General features: G+C 51.5%; 1 pseudogene; it reads left to right on the top strand.

Annotated features, from left to right (window-relative positions):
* Window positions 1–2,390: 2,390 nt before the first annotated feature.
* On the top strand, window positions 2,391–12,863 carry LOC125739855 (uncharacterized; annotated as a pseudogene).
* Window positions 12,864–13,973: the final 1,110 nt, after the last annotated feature.

Below are 13,973 nucleotides of genomic sequence, written 5' to 3'. Positions count from 1 at the left end.
TTTCCCCGTATCCCGCTTGCTTGCCTGCTCCTTACCCGCACGATCACCGCTCTGCCGTTACCTCCGCGAGCGATCGTGACAACACATGTGCCACGGCTATTGGCAGACCTTCTTTTAATACTTTGCACAACCTCCCTTTGCCAATATAACAGCACTATGTCTCCTATACCATTTAATAAGGTTGGAGAATACCAAGCAGGGCATCTGAGACCATTTCTCTTTACAGAATCTCTCCAGATCATCCAGGGTCCTAGGCCCTCTCTTGTGCACTCTGCTCTTCAGCTCAGCCCACAGGTTTTCAATGGGGTTAAGGTCAGGGGACTGAGATGGCCATGGCAGAAGCTTGATTCTGAGATCAGCTAACTATTTTTGTGTTGATTGGGACATGTGTTTATGATCATTGTCCTGCTGGAAGATCCCATATTGGCCCAACTGGAAATCCCAGTTTTAGTTTTCTGGCACAGCCAGCAAAATTTTGATAAATTTCCTGACGTTTCATGGAGTCCAAAATGCCAAGTATCATAACAAGGTTTCCAGGGCCTTTGGAGGAAAAACAGTCTCACATCTCAGAACCTCCACCATATTTTAGATGGGATAAGGTTCTTTTTACTACAGCCATTTTTATTTTTACACCAGACCTACCTTGAATGTTTATTACCAAAAAGCTCCATTTTTGTTTCATCAGACTATTGAATTTTGGTTGCAGTCTTTCGCAAACTCCAGGTGTTTACCTTTGTGGTTTTTTTCTGGAATACTATCCAAATTATCCGTTAGAATGAATGTAAAAAGGAAAGTTTCCCCTGACGGGTTTTTTCGGAGACGTGGTAACCCCTAGATTTTACTTTGTCTTGTAATTCACCACCAGAGATCCTTCGGGATTTTTTGTCTTTCTTACAGTCTTCATCATTGTATGTGGGTGGAAAATAAACTTGGGTCCTCTTCCAGGCAGGTTTGTAACAGTTCCAGTTGTTGTCTATTTTTTGATTTCCCTAACAGTAGAAATAGGCATTTTCAGGCGAGTAGCTATTTTTCATACCCATTCCCTGACTTATGAAGGTCAACACACTTCTCCCTCATTTGGTTTGTATGTTTCTTATCTTTGCCATGTTGATGGATCACTAAGGGAATTTGGCCTCGGTCACCTCATGTGTGTACCCCAGTTAATCAGGAAGTCATGGATGACAGCTTGAATGTTCCTTTTCACTCCAATCAACTCAAAGATGCACAATTTACAGGGGAAACATGTTTCAGTTAGTTGTATTCACTGTAATTTCCAGGGCTGCCAATAATCGTGGCACATGTTTTTTTTTATTTCTTGATGAAGGATTTGTTTTTTCTTTGAATAAATTTATTTCAAAGAAAGGTTGGATTTTTCTATTTTTTTCAGTGTGAGATGAAGCTACTTCACTGAAAGGTAGATTTTTTCTAACCTTTTTTACAAATCTTTACAAGGGGTGCCATTAATTGTGGAGAGTGCTGTAAAAAATATATATATATATATATCCATCCATCCATTTTCCAAACCGCTTATCCTACTGGGTCGTAGGGGGTCCGCAGTCTATCTCTGAAGGAATGGGCACGAGGCAGGGAACAACCCAGGACGGGGGGGCCAGCCCATCGGAGGGCACACTCACACACCATTCACTCACACACACATGCACACCTATGGGCAATTTACCAACTCCAAATAACCTCAGCATGTCTTTGGACTGTGGGGGAAAACTGGAGTACCCGGAGGAAACCCCACGACGACATGGGGAGAACATGCAAACTCCACACACATGTGACCCAGGTGGAGACTCAAACCAGGGTCCCAGAGGTGTGAGGCAACAGTGCTAACCACTTCACCACCATGTCACCCCTAAAGACATATATGTTACATTTAAAAACATCTTAATATATTGTGATGAATGTGTTATAAAATGTATCCTGCCATTGTTTTTCTAATGGCTTATACCAGTGGTTCTCAAACTGTGGTACACACATCATAGATATGTGGTACTCGGAGCGCCCCCAGGTGGTATGTACTGAAAAGGTAGGAATAAATTATTTATATCAACGTAAATTACTTTGTAAATGTCATGCCCGGCTCGTCCGCTCCTCATGTGTGCCACGCCCCCTGCCTTCCCACGTGTATTTCCCTGATTGTACCCCGCTGTATCTGGTTACTTTGATTAGTCTTGTCTGGTTTTAAGTCCTGGTCTTACCTGTTAGCAGTGTCCGTCATTGATGTTGTAGCCCTTGTGGGTGGTGATGGTCGTTGGCGTGTCATGTTCCCCAGTCCTTGTCGTTATAATAAATCCCCGTTTACCCTACTTCTGCCTGGTCGCTTGCCTCTCCGCTCGTCACCGTACCCGTGCGCCTCTACCGCCGACGTCCCGCGTCACAGAATGACGGACCAACAGAAGAAGCGGAGCAAGCGAATCGCGGAAGAACCGGTAATCCATCTGGGAGCCGACGCGTTGGCCAGGCTTTGGCCATCCAACGAGGAGGATGAAGAACCCCTGCTACTGTGGCCGCCTGAACCTGACGCCATGGATTTGCCACCGCCGCTCGAGCGGAATTGCTTCCGGCCCGAGCGGGTGGCGAACAAAGGGGCCACCGCCGTAAGAAACGCTATCCCGCGAATCCCGCGGCGTCTTAAAGGGACCAAGCCCGTCTCGCCTGCACTGGAACGGCCCGTCCCGCCGCTTACGGCCGCGGCGCTCCCGCAGGAGGTAATCGCTCCAGACCCGAACCACGTCACCCAGTTCTTCACCCTCCAGGGGTTGTACTGGAGGGTGATGGACGAACTGGCTGGGCAGATGACGCCAGAAGCGGACCGGCTCGCCCAGCAGCTTGATGACGGGTTCGCCGCGTCTACTCCTGCTTCCCCTCCTGAAGTCCTGGAGCAGCTAGCCGAGGATCTCCGGAGGTTACTCCTGCTCCGGAGAGCGGTGGATCCCGCTCCGGACCAGCCGTCGCCGTCCTCGGACCTTGCTCCCGAGCAGCTGCCTACGCCGCCTGCGCAGCCGCTTCCCTCTCCTCCTGCTGCAGCCGCTCCTGAGACGCTCCTGTCTCCGCCTGCTGCAAACTCTCCCGCAGCTACCCCGTCTCCGCCTGCTGCAGCCGATCCTGAGGCGCTCCTGTCTTCGCCTGCTGCAGCCGCTCCCGAAGCTACCCCGTCTTCGCCTGCTGCAGCCGCTCCCGAAGCTACCCCGTCTTCGCCTGCTGCAGCCGCTCCCGAGGCGCCCCCACTGCAGTCACCTGCAGTTCCCGGGCGAGCGCCCCCACGACAGCAGCCTGCAGCCCCTGGGCTGGCGCCCCCACTGCAGTCACCTGCAGTTCCCGACATCACCCTCGATGCTCCTCCCTCTTCGGAGGTGGAGGAGCTAGAGTGGGACCCCTCGGGGGTCTTCCTGGAGTCTTTTACACCCTCACCCCGGCAAGTTCAGCCCCGTCCACGGGGCCTGCTGTCTGTGTCCCCTAAGGGGAGAGGACACAAGCGCCGGGCTGGGGTCCCTCCCGCCCTGCCCCCTGGCTCGCCCTCTGTCGCCTGCGCTGGGGCTCGGGGGGCGCCTGCGGGTCCTGGCAGTCCTGGTCAGCTGTCGCCTGCGGGTCCCTCTCCGCGGCCTCGCCGCCTGGCCTCGGTTCCCCCTCCGGTTCCTGCTCGGTCGCTGGCAGGCCCCCCGACGGCGACTCCTCCCTCGCCTGCAGTCCCACCCGCTCCAGCTCGTCGGACGACGTCGCCGCCTGTGGCGGCTCCCCCGCTCGCCTTGCCTTCGCCGGGGGTCCCTCCGGCTCCTTCGTCCCCGCCTCCAGTGCTCCCTCCTGCTCCCTCCTCGGCCCCTCCACGGGCCCCTCCGGCTCCGGCCTCCCAGTCGCCTGCGGCCCCTCCGGCTGCCACCCGTCGCCCGCTGGGTTTCCCTCGGGCTTCCCTCTTTTCCCCCTCCTTGTCTCCCTTCGCTCCTCCCTTTCTCCCTTCGATCCTCTCTCCTCCTTCCGCCTTTGTCCCGCCTCTCTCTGCTCCCTCTGGCTCTGTTCCTCCTGTCTTTGCTACCCGTCCTCCTCTGTGCCCTCCGTTCACTCCTGGCCCTTGTGTCCCGCCTGTTCCTTCTGTGTCCCCTCTCTTTCTCTGTCGGTCCGTGTTCCCCGTCCTCTGTCAGGTTTTGTCCCTGGTCCTGTCTTTGTGCCTGTTCTGTCTCTCTGTTTAATTCCCGGTCTCTTGTTCATGGTTTTGGGTTTTGTTTTTCAGGTCTTGGTCACCTCGTCCCGTCCGTCGCCCCCTTCCTTGGCGCGCCCGGTGAAGCGCGCCTTTGGGGGGGGGTTCTGTCATGCCCGGCTCGTCCGCTCCTCGTGTGTGTCACGCACCCTACCTTCCCTCGTGTATTTCCCTGATTGTACCCCGCTGTATCTGGTTACTTTGATTAGTCTTGTCTGGTTTTAACTCCTGGTCTTACCTGTTAGCAGTGTCCGTCATTGATGCTGTAGCCCTTGTGGGTGGTGATGGTCGTTGGCGTGTCATGTTCCCCAGTCCTTGTCGTTATAATAAATCCCCGTTTACCCTACTTCTGCCTGGTCGCTTGCCTCTCCGCTCATCACCATACCCGTGCGCCTCTACCGCCGACGTCCTGCGTCACAGTAAAATTTTACATATAAAATTTTCATAACACTTTCCATGAGTGCTTTGTCTATAGTAATCTATGAACACATTCATAACTCAGTGTAGATGAATGTCATTGTGTGTGAGATTTCTGCAGAATTTCCAGGTACACCCCTATCCTAGGGGGAGAGCAGTACGAACACCAGGACTTGTCATTGTATCCAAGCCTGCTGTCATCACTCTCTTTTCCTGCGGATCCCTTTATATGTGATGCCTATACTGACCTCATCCCCGTTACACTCAGCCCCCCAGTAGCAGCGCCCAGTCAGATGAGCCTGAAGTTGGCTACTTATTCGCCAGCTTCTTATTTGCAGGATCCGTACCACCTTAAATAGGGGATGTTGTCTCAACAGAAACCTGTAGTGGGCAGTGGATATGCTAAATTGAAAGGTCCAAGAATGTTTTATGGTGTTTTCACATATAGTTCTCTTTAAAGGAACCTAACTCAAACCTCTACAAGTGGTCCCAAAAGTGGACCAACAAAAAGGGAACTCAGTTCTTTGTGTGTTCACAATGCGAGTTCGTTTGAAAGGGGACCCAGTTCTCTTTCTGGTTTACTTCAGCTCAGATGGGGCCTCAGTCCTTTTTCTGTTCATACTTAAAGTTCTTATGAAGCTCTCTTTTATCATAATAGTAATCATTCTGTGTGTACAAGACTAAAAGGATGCATCTGCTAATTTCAGCAGCTAAATGTATGAGTTTTATACCTCTCTAAATATTGTTTTTATTCATTCAAAAAGAATGTGATTATAGCCTACCCGAAACCCATAAACAATTTAATAAAAATATGCATTTTAAAACATTCACCTGAACATTTAAAACCCAACAATCACAGTTGCCCTGGTGAATTTTATCGTTGAATTTTACCGCTTTTTTCACTGCGTGTTTCCTGCACTATAGTCTGCAGCGTGTCTTTTTGTTGCGGGAAAGACCGAATCTGGTTGAACTGCCTTCCTTTGTTAATGTACATTAGAAAAAACATAATTTCCTTATTCAGGGGCTGAGCTCCCTAATTTAGAAATCCTAGAATCGCCCCTGGTATGGAGTATGTGTCATGCCCGGCTCGTCCGCTCCTCCTGTGTGCCACGCCCCCTGATTACCCACGTGTTTTCTCCCGATTGTACCCAGCTGTATCCAGTTCATTTGCTCAGTCCTGTCTATTTCAGTCCGTGTCTTACCTGAGTCCTTCGTCCGTCATTGATGTTTGTGAGAGTCAATGCCTGTTTCCCGTCCTGCTCCCAATAAACCCCCGTTTTCCCCCGTATCCCGCTTGCCTGCCTGCTCCTTGCCCGCACGATCGCCGCTCTGCCCGCGATCGCTGCCGATCTCCCGTGACAGTATGGATGGAAATATTAATTTCTAGCAGGTGATTTGTATTATGCATGGGCATTTCAAGCAGATTTACTATAGTGAAATTTTTCCAGTCGTTATTAGAATGATATTCCATTTAGCCCTGTTCTCAACGCACAAATACCACACACACAGAGAAACGTTTATGGACTATGGATTGAAACGTTTATTTCTTTCAATGCAAAATGAGATATTACTCTTTGCTGCCAAATGACAATGTAAAACATTAAAAATGGTGCGAGCACATTAATCTGAAATTGAAATAGGTTCAATGCATTAGCATGCTGCATTTACAGGCTGAATTTCGCATTTTTGTGATTATTTTTTATCGTTATTAATTGTTGCTCTTGATGATCTTATTTTAATTCTTGCATTTTCTTTGGCTTGTGGTAGTGATGTAAATTTTCACTCTATTTATTGAGCAAGATCATTAGGCTCAGCTCAGCAATAAGAACCTGCTCTTTCGGTTCCCAAACGACTCGCCATTTAGTATCACTTCTGGCTTTTATTATTCAGTCAGATTTAACAATGTTGGGCCCATGCTTGGTATGTATGTGTGTATGCCACTTAAAGTATTCAAAGTAATTATACTAAACCTTTTAATTAGGTTGCCCCACTGGCATATAATATCCATGCAATGTATTAATTAATAACTGTTAGAAAGTTATTCTGCAAATCTAAGGGGTGTGCATTGTCCCCCAGAGTCCACTGATCAAGGCACACTTCATATGACATGGCTGTCTCATTTTGTTTCAGAGCTATTAACCCTTTAGTGCGTTGCCCCAATGGCACATAATATGCATACAATGGTTTAATTAATAATGGCTAGAGAAAAGGTTATTCTGAAAATCCAAGGGGTGTTCATTGTTCCCTGTAGTCCACTGATCAAAGCACACTTCACTAGATGTGCCTGTCTTGTCTAGTTTTAAAGTTATTGTCAGGACCCGGGCTACGATCGCGCTGGTGAAAGCGGGTGCATGAACGTGCAGGCAGGCGAGCGAGCAGGAAGCAGGCGGAATACGGGGTAAACGGGGTTTATTCAGGATGTGAACGGGACGGAATACTGACATTGACAACATCAATGACAAGACATGGACTGAAATAGACTGGACTGGTCGAAAATAATCGGACACAGCTGGGCTAGATTGGGGAAGCACACGTGGGTAATCAGGGGGCGTGGCACACACGAAGATCGTACGAGCCGGGCGTGACAGTTATTAATCCATTCATATATTATCCCATTGCACAACATACGGATACATTCGAACATTAAACATAATTAATTAAAATCGTACGTAAAGCAATCTGGGAAACAAAGGGGTGTGCAACAGTCGCCATGAGCCCAAAATGCTGAACCACCATGTCATTGCAGCCGACAGGACCTATTATATTAGCTATTAACACGATTTTGCACAAATCACGAAATGGATTGAAGCGCAAAAATATTTGGTGTGCATCGTTTTCTGTGTACTGGACATCACGATTCTGTCATTAAAAATGCCCCACCTTACCTCCAAAAGTTATTGTGGCTTTGGTGAGCTAAGCGCCGGCTGGTGAATTTGCACATATCCCAGCATGCCCTGCCTGCAAGGTGTAAATAGCCCTTGTGTTGTTGTTGTTATTGTTATTAGTTATGTTCTTTATTGTTGCGCGTGTGGTTACCTGTGTCTTGTGTGTATCCTGCCTGATCCCTATGTGTAATTAGCTTTCATAGGTCTCCCACCGTGTGTGTATCTTATAGTTCAGCATCTAACAACTCTGTGTTTCATGTGTGTAATAGTTTTTGGTGCTGGTTGAGTGCCTGAAGTAGTCTTTTTCATGGCTGCTAAATAAAACAGCCTTGAATATATCCGTGTTCGCAGTGTGGCATTATGGCTGGAATCAACGGATACCTCATTGGTTTCAGAAGTGGGATCGGTACTACAATCCCGCTTACCCAGCTCCAAGAAACCTTGAAGAAGTAATTGGGGATCTAGAGCAACGGAGACATCGGAAACAGGTACTTGAAGGAACCAGTGAACCCTGAGCTCTCAAACAGGAGAGAAGACACAGTGATCTACCACCAAAGGAAACCCTGCGCACTCCACCAGTAACAGCTGTCCGCCTGCCGAAGTACAGTGGGGACCAACCCTGGGAACTATTTGCTGTATAGGTAGAGCTTGCCGCCAAGAACAATGCCTGGGATGACCAGACTGCAGCTGTCCACCTTGGCCTGGCGCTGGAAGGGGGGGCTCTCCAAATTCTCTTAGATGTCGCACCAGAGGCTTGTTTCTGTCTTGCAGAATTGACGACAGCCCTAAAGCAGTGGTTTGGGAGTGGCGGAGGGGAGCTGAGGGCCCGTCAGCTTTTTGGCACTCGGCGGCGGCACAGAGGGGAGCGGCTTGGGGTCCTGGCCGCTGATATCAAAGCACTTACCCGCCAGGCATACCCTAACTACCCTGCAGAAGTGCAGGAAGACCTAGCCCTGCAGTCCTTCCTCTCAGCCCTTCTTCCAGACCACCTACAGCAACAAGTGTGGCTGTTAGCACCAGCTAGCATACAGCAGGCACTCGGGGAGGCAGAGAGGGTGAAGGCGATCTTCAGTACGGCAGCCCCAGAGGATGCTGCAGTACGTTCAGTGGTTCTGAGAGACAGTGGCCCTTCCCCTAATGATGCAAGGATCATCTGCTGGCGCTGTGGAAAGAGAGGGCACCGGGCTCGCTTCTGCCCTGAGTCCACTCTCTCGCCATCGGGAAACGACCAAGGGGCGGCGCAGTGAGGGAAGTGTTGTCCCAACCTCTCAAAATCGCTCAGGCCAGAGACTCATTCTTGGACATCTATCCTGTTGGTCGGATCGGAGATCTGCGGAGCCCCTTTGTACCTTGCTCCATCAATGGGGTGCCCTGCCGTGGTCTAATAGACAGTGGTTCCACAGTCTCCATAGTGAGGACAGGACTCTTGCCTGGGACAGAGGGACCCTCCTTAATAGGCTGGAGGACCACCACTGCCTAGTTGCGCTCAGTGACAGGGGAGACTATCCCTATGCATGGCTGTTGCAGACTACAACTCAGGATGGGGCACGTGCTGGTCTCCCATGACTTCTGGCTCGCTCCAATCCAAGATGACTGCATCCTGGGAATGGATCTTCTTGTCTGTCAGAGGGCGGTGCTCAACCTACAACAGATGACCCTGGCCCTGGGGGGACACACCATTACCCTGGCCGCTGAGCCATTGCCACAGGCAGCAAGACCCCACCCACCAGAAGCTCGGTCAACATGTTTACCTTCCACAAGTCCTTGCCCACCAGCTCAGAACTCTGCCGCAGCTCGGCTCCAAACCCCAGTGACCCAGGCAGCGACAGTAGAGACCATCGAGTCCCTATACCAGCGGAGTGCTGAGGGTCTCAACAAAGGGGAGAGAGCTCAGCTGCGATCACTGCTGGGAGTATGCTGACATCTTTGCTGCCAATGATGAAGACTGCACCCACACCAATCTGGTGCAGCATGACATCAACACAGGTGGTGCCTCACCCATTCGTCTCCGCCCCCGCCGACTACCTCTTGAGAAAAGGGTTGCCGCTGAAGAGAAGGTCCGGGAGATGCTAGCCTCCGGAGTCATCGAGCCATCCACCAGCCCGTGGGCTGCCCCTGCGGTCCTAGCTAAGAAGGATGGCACCTGGCGGTTCTGTGTGGACTATCGCAGGCTCAATGCCATCACCAAGATGGACTCCTATCCCCTGCCCCGTATTGATGACACCCTTGATACCCTAGCTGGCTCGCGGTGGTTCAGTTCACTGGATCTTCGTAGCGGGTACTAGCAAGTGGAGCTGTCCCCAGAGGCCCGTGAGAAGACGGCCTTCACCCTGGGACGAGGTCTGTGGCAGTTCCGGGTTCTTCCCTTTGGGCTCTGTAATGCTCCTGCTACCTTCGAACGGCTTATGGAAAGGGTGCTTGAGGGGATCCCGGATAGCTGCTGTGTTGTCTACTTCGATGACCTGCTCGTCCATGCATCCAACTTCAGTGATGCAGGAGCCAACCGACGGCAAGTGTTCGAGGCCATCCGCAGAGCGAAACCACGGCTCAATCCAGCTAAGTGCAGCCTCCTGCAGCGGTTTGTCAAGTTCCTGGGTCACGTCGTGAGTGAGAGAGGGGTAGCAACGGACCCAGACAAGGTGAGGGCAGTGGAGGATTAGCCAATCCCGTCTTCTGTTGAGGAGCTGCGAAGCTTCCTGGGCCTGGCCTCCGACTACAGGAGGTTCATCCGGTCCTTTGCCAACATCACCGCCCCCTTGCACCAGCTGACCAGAAAGGAGGTTGCCTTCCAGTGGGGTCCCAACCAGCAGGCTGCCTTTGACCATCTGCAGACTGCGCTTGTCTCTGCCCCAATCCTGGCATGTCCTGACCCTACCCAGCCATTCATCATAGATACGGATGCCAGCAGCAGTAGCATTGGGGCGGTCCTGTCCCAATCCCGGCCAGACGGGGAAAGAGTCATTGCCTACTTCAGCCATTGTCTTGGCAAAGCAGAAAGAAACTATTGTGTCACACGCGGGGAGTTGCTGGCAGTGGCGAATGGTTTGTCCCGGTTCAAGCCATACATCTATGGTAACCAGTTCCTCCTCAGAACTGACCATGCCGCACTCACCTGACTCATGAGCTTTAAGGAGCCTGAGGGCCAAGTGGCAAGATGGCTGGAGAAACTCCAGGAGTTTCAATTCCAGGTCCAGCACCGGGAGGGCCGACTGCACAGTAACGCAGATGCATTGTCACGACGTCCCTGTAGCGGTGGCCGTGGGCACTGCAGGCGACTGGAGGCGAGGCAGCTGATAGGGTCCAGACCAGGGGACCCCTCAGGGGCAACAGAGACCTCTGGACCTGAGACCGTGAGTACCCCGATACCAGACCGGCTGGCTGACACTGAGATAGACACAGGGGCAACAGAATGGGGGGAAACGCTGGAGGAGGTGAGGGGTGTAGCACTGGGCCAGACCATTACAACCCAGCAGCCCGAGGGGCGCCCAGCCTTTAGCCAGGAGGAACTGAAGGAGGCACAGGCTGGGGACCCAGTCCTGGCTCGTCTGCTGGGCTGGCTCCGGCGAGGTGAAAAACCGGAGTGGTCAGAGTTGCGGTCCCTCGGCCCCACCACAAGGGCATACTGCTCCCAATGGGACAGCCTGGCCCTCCGCGATGAACTATTGTATTGACACTGGCAGGGCCCTGTGCCAGAGCAGGTCATGTGGCAGCTGGTGGTCCCTGAGTCACTCAAGGAGGCGGTGCTGCAGAGTGTGCATGGGCCCCCTGGGGTGGGGCACTTCGGCATCACTAAGACACTGCGCAGGCTGCGGCAGCGGTTTTACTGGCCAGGCTGCCGCCTGGATGTGGAGCTGCATGTCCACTGTTGCGACACATGCACAGCACGCAAGGGCCCCCACGACCACTCCCGGGCCCCTCTCCAGTCCATGCAGTCTGGCAACCCCATGGAATGCATTGGTGTTGATATCCTGGGCCCCTTTCCAACCACGGACTCCGGCAACTGATATGTACTTGTGGCAATGGATTATTTTACCAAGTGGCCAGAGGCGTACGCAGTGCCGGAGCAGAGTGCCATCGTAACCGCCACCAAGCTGGTGGATGAGTTCTTTTTCAGGTTTGGGGCCCTGGAAGAGCTTCATAGTGACCAAGGACGCAACTTTGAATCTGCTGTCATGGCAGAGGTCTGCCTTTTGCTGGGTGTGCATAAGACCCACACCACCCCACTGCAACCTCAAAGTGACGGGCTAGTTGAGAGGTTCAATCAAACCCTAACAACGCAGCTTGCGATCCTGACCAGTCAACATCAGTGGGATTGGGACCTCCATCTCCCGGTGATCCTGTGGTCCTGTAGGACGGTGGTCCAGGAGTCAACTGGGTTCACGCCAGCTATGCTGATGCTAGGCCGGGAGCTACGTACCCCAGTTGAGTTAATTTTTGGCTGTCCGGCTGAACCAGAGCCAGCCACCATCTCTGGGCACGTGCGGGACCTAAGGCAACGCTTGGAGGCCACCCGCCGCCTCAACCGTGACCATCTGATGGTAGCTGGTGTGAAGCAAAAGAGAGTGTACGACACCCACTGTCGGGGGGCCCCGCTGGGTATTGGGATGTCAGTGTGGCTGTACAATGTGCGGCCTCCACTTCTACAAAAGACAACTTCGATGGCCATAATGTTTGGATTTTCAAACGACATGTCTCGGCTGCTGTCGCGACCCGGCAGCAGCCCGGGGCTATTGACCAGCAGATGACATGTCTAAAAGCCAGTCTGACCCCCTTTGAGCGAATACAAACGCTGCTCCAAGACCAGCGGCACCACGTCCGGTTCAACAACACCTTCCACACATTCCAGACCCTGGTGCGGGAAAACGGCATTTCTGAGCTGTACCGCGGCCTAGTGCCCATCTTGCTGCGCAATGGCCCTAGCAGTGTGCTTTTTCTAGGCCTCCGCGGACCCATCAGGAACAGCCTGCCTCAGGTCGAGACCTGGCCAGCGGTTTTATATCTGGTGGCCTTCTGGGAGCAACACTGGGCTTTTTATATTACCCCCTAAATGTACTGAAGGCTCGTAAGCAGTCGAAGGTGGGTGGAGACTTCCAGTTATATATAATTCGTGATGTCTTAACTCATGACCTTTGTCACCTTTAGGTGATGAATATTTTTTTTTAAAAGAGGCATTGCTATGCTCCTTCTCTCAGGTGGGTGGAGACTTTGAGTCTTCCTTGAAGGTCATGCGTACCATCTGGACCGAACGGGGAGGAAAACTCAGCCATCTGTACAGAGGGGCGCATCTGAATTATCACCGCTCCTTGCTGTCTTGGGGAATTACAAATGCTGCATATGAGATTTTAATGAAGGTCTTCTGAACTGCTGGAAAGTGAGTGCGAGATACCAAACGGGCGAGGGAAGCAATACTTTTGTGGCGGCTGTGCTGGGATGGTGAACATCATGGTCACCTTCTGTTAGAGTGTATCTGTGTATTTTATCATATTATTATCCTCCTATATGTGTACGTGCAACCCTTAACAACTAACCCATGGCCCAGAAAGGGTTGCAGACAAGATGTCCTCACAGGGGCCTACCAGATTGTGACGCAGGAATAAGAGACCTTGAGAAAGGAAACAGATTCTGTCAACATAGCAGGGGGCCCACCTTGAGATATGTAATGCTTTGTATTAACCCTGTTTCACGGAGGCCTCACACAGCATTGACTAGTTAAAGACAAGACCCATGTAACCCCTCCCCTACCCTATAAATAAAGAAGCCAAGGGACTGTCCGGTGTGACACTCAACAGAGGCGCAGATACTGTCTGTTGCACCTGAAGTGGGCACCCTTGCGCAAGTAAAACAGAAAGACGTGTGCTGTCTCGATTATTCCTGGGTCCTAGAAGTGGAAGTGTGTGAGTAGTAAGCTGCGGCTCTTCCTCACACAGGAGATTGTAGGAGTGAAAGCTACGGCGCTTTCTCCAACATAACTAGATTGTAGGAGTGAAAGCTACGGCGCTTTCTCCTAACACCTTCCCAGTACAAAAGGACCTCTTCCGCCAGCAGCTCTATGGTGTGAACACGACTGAGGCCATCCTACAGCTGCAGAGGGATGGTTTGCGGACTCTGTACCGTGGCCTGCTGCCTCCACTTCTGCAGAAGACGACTTCTATGGCCATAATGTTTGGATTTTCCAACGACATGTCTCGGCTGCTGTCGCGACCCGACAGCATTTGCTCAGCAATAAGAACCTGCTCTTTCGGTTCCCAAACGACTCGCCATTTAGTATCACTTCTGGCTTTTATTATTCAGTCAGATTTAACAATATTGGGCCCATGCTTGGTATGGATGTGCGTACGCCACTTAAATTGTTCAAAGTAATTATACTAAACCTTTTAATTAGGTTGCCCTAGTGACATATAATATGCATGCAATGTATTAAGAACATAATTATATTAATTAATAACTGTTAGAGAGAAAGTTATTCTGAA

Source organism: Brienomyrus brachyistius, chromosome 4 (genome assembly GCF_023856365.1).
Source record: "Brienomyrus brachyistius isolate T26 chromosome 4, BBRACH_0.4, whole genome shotgun sequence".
Taxonomy (NCBI): Eukaryota; Metazoa; Chordata; class Actinopteri; order Osteoglossiformes; family Mormyridae; genus Brienomyrus; species Brienomyrus brachyistius.
Note: the sequence above shows the minus strand (reverse complement) of the source record. Positions and strands in the feature narration are given on the sequence as shown.